This window comes from Apis dorsata, unplaced genomic scaffold, assembly GCF_000469605.1.
Source record: "Apis dorsata unplaced genomic scaffold, Apis dorsata 1.3 scaffold_264, whole genome shotgun sequence".
NCBI classification, from domain to species: Eukaryota; Metazoa; Arthropoda; class Insecta; order Hymenoptera; family Apidae; genus Apis; species Apis dorsata.
The window spans coordinates 148,308-156,066 of record NW_006263542.1 but is presented as its reverse complement, the minus strand read 5'-3'; positions in this window follow the sequence as shown (position 1 = coordinate 156,066).

Below are 7,759 nucleotides of genomic sequence, written 5' to 3'. Positions count from 1 at the left end.
GGTGGGTTGTGTGTGGATCGGCGGCGAGGGAGGGGGAAGCGCTCCGAGGTAAAGAGGGCCCTATCAAGGTGAACCACTTACACTTTACCGACTGGATTACACTCTAAGCGATCGAACTCGGCCTCTCGGAGCGCAGAAAGAAGGGTCGCTCGCATTGCGTGCGATCCTCGATGCTGAGAAACGTAGGGGCAAGGAGTGCGGTAGTAGGAGGAAGGGCGAGGCGAAGGGCGAAGGAAAGAGAGCGTTTCCAGCGGCAGAAACTCGTTTGCCCGCGAGAACGAAGAATTGTCCGTCAGTCGATGTCTCGATGCCCCGTCGATGCCCGCCCGGCATTGTTCTCGCACTCGTTCCACGGATGACGGATAAAATAGTTCGATCTCGAGCAGGTTACGCGATGGTTTTATGGGAAGTTATGCGAACGATCGAGGCGGAGATGATGATGATGATGATAATGATGATCGGGAAGGCCTGATCGCGTGCCGCACGAGGTTCGCGTTCTTAGCTGGGTGCAGCTTTTATTATGCATACGTTTGCGAGCGGGGAACGAGGATTTATTTGTACCGATCGAAGTAGGAAAGTACGCATCGAAACGTGCGTGCTTCGATAAAGTTTACAGGCGAGTTGTCTAAGTTCTCCGGTTACAGGAATACGGATTTCGAATCGAGCGGCTTTTACGATCGTTCCCCGCTATCGATCGATGCGCTACGATCAATCTCCCCATGTTGTGCCGTCGTTGTATCGAACATCTTCGAGGCGGAATCTGGCAGCTTCGTTTCCACTGGGAACCGTTTAATCCTGTTTGTTTCGTTCCATTATTCCGATATTCCTTTCAAAGGCGATGATACGGCCGACGAGACGCGATCGAGCGGCGTTTCGAATCGTGAAAGTGAGTTTCAGAGCCACGTATATTCATTGGCATTCGGTTCCTCGATTTAACAGATACCAAAGGATAACAGAAATTCTTTCATTATTGTTATAAACCTATTTTACCTTGTCATTCCAGATTAGAGGAGGGATGTATTGTAAAATTATAAGTAAGCGTTGTTTGCGCGCTTTATTCATTCATCAAAAAATTCCAAAACAGCGTTGCTTTTCAATAAGAAAGATTGAATGTTTCGTTGACATGCGCTCATTGGAAGCGGTTCAAAAAATCTTCATCCGACTCGCGAGAATCGAGGTTACGGCTCGTTCGACGGGAATATAAACCTCTTTCGGTGACTGTTGGAGCATCGAATTGCTCCGCAAGTGACCGGAAAGCGACCTCTCGAGCGTCGCATCCGTCGAAACGAAGGGAAAAAAGGTACGCCGCGTTCTCTTTTTTCCCTCCATCTTTCGTGGAAGTGTTTCCTAACTTTTCGAAATTTCCGCGCGTATTTCTCGCTCTTTCTCGAGCGGTTGGTCGCGAAACGAAACGAAACAGTTCACGCCCATCTCTCTCTCTCTCTCTCTCTCTCTGGTCGCTTTCGCGAATTCCGCGCGGAAAGAACCGCGTGATTTATTATGCGGCGGGTCAATTGAAAACACCTGCAATTTCGCCGCTTTCCGCATTGCGGTTTCGCAATCGATCCGTCCGCTTCGATTAATATGCCCCGTTACACGATTAGTGGGTTGCGCCAAGTTTATTATCCCGGCCACGATGGAAAAATTGCGACGCGAGTAATTCCAGTCCTTCTAATAAATTTCCCTAGGTCGAGAAGTCATCTGACGCCGGTTGGAAATTGTCGACCCAATTGTCGAGCATCGATTCCTCCAACTGGAGAGCTACTTTCGACTTTCTTTCTTCTCTTTTCATCGCTCTATCATTACTCCTACACTCGAGGACTTCGTGTGTACTTGCCTTACATTTTACACTACGAGTGGTGGACGTAGTCGTGACACGTTGTGATCGTCTTATTGAAAATAGTCTCCTTGCTCGAAGCAGATATTAAAGTATATTAGAGGTAGGTATATTGAAAGTTTAGAAAGTTTAAATGGATGAAAGTAAATGCGCAATACATGCATTTAAAGATTGATCCACTTGATCGAAATTATTTAAAAGAAGAGAAAATAGATCACTAGAATTAGATTTAAATTTATTCGAACGAATTTTTCCCCGATTCCTTTGAAGAGCTAGAAATAGAGAACGAATTTCACGAGTGGATCAAATCTCTTCGTTCGTATATCTTAAAAAAAAAAAAAAAAATCTGCTCTCGCATCATTTTAAAGAAGGGTTTATACGAACGCGTGTACACGTGGTACACTTTTTTTCCGAGCGGATTCGAGGGGAGGAGAGAAGAGGAACGCGCGCTGTTTTGCGGGGTTGCGCACAGGTGGAAGGAAGGGTTGCACGTTCGAAGAGAGAGGGGACGGACGAAGACAGGGGACGTAAAATGTCGTGCGCGCACGCCCGCTCGTAATTGCAGTTTGCGTTTCTCACGCGAGGATCTTCGACTCCGCGATCTTTTGGATCTCCGTGGCAAGGCAAAGGCTTCGAGAAAGCCACGATAATTTTCGATCCTCGATAAAATAGTTGGATTTATGTCCGCGGGGTGAGGCACGATCGTGCGAAGGGATTTTGGCGAACAGGGTTGCCGGGAATGTCTTTATAGGGTTGGTTTCAGGTTTCGTTATTTTACAAGCTTAATATAGCGACGCCGGCGCATAGGATCGAGGAGGAAATCGAGTAAATTGTAGACAACTTTTTAAAAAATTCCAATAGCAGCGATTCCAACTGCTTCCAACCGGAGATAAATCAACGGTTGGAAAATGATGGATGAGGAGATGTTGAGGAACTTTCTCGAGAATCGCGAGAAATTTATATCGAATTATATTGAATTACATTGAAATTAAAGATTTTCTAAATTTTCCATACAGATTTATACGTGGTTGTTTAGAACCGTACTTCCATATATTTTATCGTTTATAATTTACGTATGGATTAAAAAGAATGGAAAGATATAAAAGATTTGACACTCTGATCTTTCGTCGTCCCTCCGCTCGATTCGTCTACAATTACAGTAAGTTTTTCCAAAATCAGTCATCGACGAATGTTTCCTCGTGAATGTAACGACCAATATCGAATTATAAGTAATCGTTTATTCCCTCGCCGATTCACACGAGAAAATTCTATCGAGCCTCACCGATACCTGTAATATCGTCTTTACCCCGTCCTTATCCGTCGAGAATTTTATCGTAAACACTTATAAAAGTATAGAAGGCGGCGTTATTGCGGAAAAATGATCGGCGTGTATTAGCGGCGCGTATTACGTGGCGGGCGTAGTCATTTAATTATCGATAATAAGGATAAAAACGAGGCGGTCGGGCGGGTATAATCCCGGCGATCATACGTTGCTTTACGGCTTGAAATATTGCACGCGGTGGTCGTTCGGTTGAAAGCAACGGAATGGCAAACATTCGCGGCGCGTTCGAAGGGATCGTGAAACGCTTTTGACCGCTGACGCAATCGTTTTCGAAACCATTATCCGGTCAACACGGTGGATCGCGCATTTCCAAGACGTCGAATTTTTCGTCGAATTTCGTTTCCACGCGGAACGTTTATGTTACACCGTAACGGGAACCGAGCGCGTTCTTTGATTTTATCGCTGGAATACCGAAACGAACGCCCAACGTGGATTCACGTGTCGCAACGATCCACGGCTTCGCGACAATTTCGCGCGTACTCCAACAACGATCGTGGAAGGAGACGGCAGTGGCTTAAACGGAAACGGAGGGAAAATACACGGTGGAGAGAAAGAGATTGCAAGGAAAACGTAGTTGAGGGGGTGTTAAATGCTACAGTTATCTCAGATTGATCGCTCGATTCAACGTTCCGCGCCGGTTACACGGTCAGGGTTTCCGTTCTCCGAGTTCATTTTCAATTTACCAAGGAATTTGATGGCGTCTGGTTACAGGAGAGAAGGAGAGGGAGAATGGAGGGGATAAAAAGGCGGTAGAAAGGAAGGTAGAAAGCGGGGTGTCGCGATCGAGGGCACGAGTCGTTCGGTGCAATTTCACAGAAATAATCGACAGGATCGAGATAATGAAACGGCCGTGCCAATCATAGAACCCCTCGAGCCCCATGGATACATTGTTTCCGCGGAGGTCCGCGTCAACTTGGAATTATGATCCGGCTATTTATGCGAGATCATTATCGCCTCGTGGAGAAAAAAAGGTTTCTTTGCCTCTTTCTCACTGGAAAGCATCGGATAACGCGTATTGTTCTGAAAAGAAAGAGGGTTATACCGAGGAATAAAACGAACTCGTTTCCAGGCGACGTTTACGAGCTCCGACTCGCGCTCCACCGACATTCGCTTTTACGATTTATTCCGCTTTAAATACTTTTCGACCGTATGCCGGATTCGAATTTCGCCTGCTCGATTTTTACAGGTTCGAACCGGCGTTCGGGTTTTAACGATTTCGCCTGGATATTCGTGCATTTGGGGCGAATGGCGTTTGCCCCCCTTGCCTCCTTCCTCCTTCCCTTTAACTCGCTTTTTGATTAATCGAAGAAATCGCCCAACGATTCAAATATTCTTGATGAAATTCTTCGCGCCTCTGATGCATTATTATTTTTTATTGAAGTCAGGATCGACGGTTGATATTAAAATCTTTCTTGGACAAGGGTTTGGAGAGGAAATCGATGAAGTTCGTGAAATGTTCCGTGGTTTGTATTCAATCGGGTACAGATTTATCGCAATCGGATTGCAATTGAAAAGATATATATTTCCGCGTATTAGTAACCAGAGAAAGTTAAAAATAACTATGTCAATGAATAGCTAATTATAAATAGCTATGGATTGATTCGTTAATCTAAGATAAGAATCTTGTATCACATGATTATATTATAATAATACTGGAACTCTGACAGAAATGAACCTTTCTTTAAGGAAGGAGAGTCTAATCTAACGTGTGAATTAATAACATTTCGATTAAAAATTTCTAAAGTATAAATTCGAATAGAAAATTCTCGAATTTATCATCGTGTTTGTCAATAATTAAAAATTAATTAGATCTAAAATTGCTCGAATTAAAAAATTTAAAAAATCCAGTTTCAAAAGTTAGAAGCCTGTAAATCAAAACTTTCGATCGCGATTCCAACTCGTCGATAGCGGTTCAACAATGCGGGCAAAACTCAGCGAGCAAATTGCTCGAAATCGTAGTTTCGTCCAGTTGGATGAAAGCTGAGATATATGTGTGTGCGCGTGTGTGTTTAACGCGTTATTCTTCGATCACCGAGCGCATCGACGCGGACGCGAGCGTGCGCACCCTCGAAATGCTCACGCGCGCACGTGTGACACGCGTGCACGCACGAGCGACTATCGTGAAAAACGATTCGAGAAGCTTGCAAACGATTAGCCCCTTGCCTCGATGATCGACGCATAAAGGATATAAAGCACGATTTCGAAACGTGGGGAGGGGGGGGGACAACGGATATAAACCGTGGGACGAGGAATCGAAAACGTTGCCTTTTCAATTCGTGGCATAACACTCTCGTTTGTTTGCTTTCACGGAGACTTAGTTTCTCGTAAATATTATGGAGCTAATTTGTATTTGTTAAAACTACGTACACGTTTGTTTTTGAAACATTAAGTTTATCTCGCGAGAATACGCGGCTCGGAGTTTTAATTACAACTCGTTGCTCAGGGCAACTTGTTTTCATCCACTCTCTTTGTTACCTTGGTTGGTTCGAGGTGATGGCGCTGTAGCCGCTTTTTTAAATTTCTAAATCTTAAATGTTCTAAATCACGACGTTTTTTGCGCTTTGAACTCTGACTGCTCCTTCTTTAATATTCAAAATAAAAGATTCTCTTTTCAATTAAGAAATTATTCTTAATTGGAGAGATCGAACTGTTTTTTTTTTGTTCAAAGAGAAGGAAAATTTATCCGCTGAACTCATAGAATAAAAGCTAAGAAAAAAATGGAAATCTTGTCAATTTGTAATCAATTATTTCGATTATCGAACGAATCGTTAAGCTTGGAAAACATTGGGAAGCGAATACTACTGGTATCGAGAAGATTCGATGATTTTGCCGCAAAACGGTGATTGTTTGAAGAACAATTCGCAACGCGGACATTTATAAACTCGGCAATACCGAAAGAGTCGATTTTCCGGAACAACTGTTTAAAACAAAATTGCGATTGCTCTGGCGGGCAATAAACGTGTTGTAAATTGTTAAATCGCGTTACGCCGTGTTAAATTTAACGAGCCCTTAAAGGTGTTTAGTCATACCTCGTGAAAGTCCTTAATAGATGACAAACGTTTAGCCGACAATGAAACGATGCTTTTGCACGCATGGTGTATTCCATGCTTTCGTACGTTGAAATAAAGAAGCTAAGAATAAGACGGCGAGGAGAAGAAGGAGAGAAGCGCGCGCGAGCCACGTGAATGCGAATTCATTCGTATTTGCGAGTTTGAATTCGTTGAAACTTCTTCTTCCACGCTACGAATGTTACGACAATAAAGGGAAAAAGGAGCAGGATCGGATAGTCGAGATAAATGATGACGTGTTTTTTTTTTTCTTTTCGAGGATGGTATATCCTCGCTTAAATAACAGATATCTCGCGCGAGAGAGCAAATTAATCGCGCGACCTTATCTCGCGATCGCTACAATACACCGAGATTCCGCCGCGATTTAATTAATCGATCGACTCGCGTGGCGAATCGCGTAATTTCGTGCGATCAATTTCCCTGAAGCCGGTTGCTGTTACGTTACACCGATCGCGTTTATCGAGCAAATATCCCCGTAATTATTATCGCGTAGATACCACGCGCGAAAAGGAAGATTCCCTTGTTTCGCCATTTTCGAGAGAACGAAGGAGAGAGAGAGAGAGAGATTGCTTCAGGGCAAATATCGTCCTCCTCGAATCGCTCCCATTGCTCTCTCTCTCTCTCTCTCTCTCTCGTTATATATCAAAATAATAATCTATGGTTAGAACGGAAGGCATTAAAAGAGAAAATGGAACGCAGAGGACAAGGACGGCGCGATTCTCGACTAGGGTGGCGAATTACAGGCATTATTTATGACGACGTAGAGGTAGGACGAAAAATAGCGACTGCGAAGAGGGACGATCCTGCGAGGAGAAAATAAGAGATACGCGAATCTTTTTCCTGCCACGTGGCAGGGACGTGTTTGTAAATTGCTTCCTATATGGACGAGCGAGACTGGCACGCGTGCTCCACTGGTCTGCGCTCGATTTACGACAGTTTCTGCTTCGACTTTTTTCTCCACCCCTCCTCTTCCTGCCCTCTTCTTCGAGATCTTCCCGTGTGGGATCGTTTGCATCCGACGAGGCAGAGTTGCCACGACGATTCACGTTCCCCTAATCCTCGAATTCGATGCGAGCGGAAAAAACGGGGGGAAGCGGAAAAAAGGAAAGAAGGAGAAAGGAATGAGGATAGGAAATGGATGGAAGAAGAATATAGAGCGAAGAAAGTGAAATCTGCGAAAACGAACGCGACAAATCGCGACGGGGATGAGGAGCGAAAAGGATGGTAAATCGCGATTTACGGGGCAGGGATTGTACACGGAAGAACGTAATGAAAAGTAGGAGGACGGAGAGGAAACGATCTCGAGGAAATTATTTATATCGGCCTCCGTATTCTCTCGGTTCTCACCGCGTGACACGCGCGTGGCAAATCGCTTCCTCCGTGAACGACACGCGCGCGCTTCGAGTTTACGATGACTCTTTCCCTTCCTCGCCCCTACGCTTTTTCATGCGGAGGTTCCGCGGCTCGATGCCACTTGTTTCATAAACGAGGGCCGTTAAAAGGCCGCTTCTC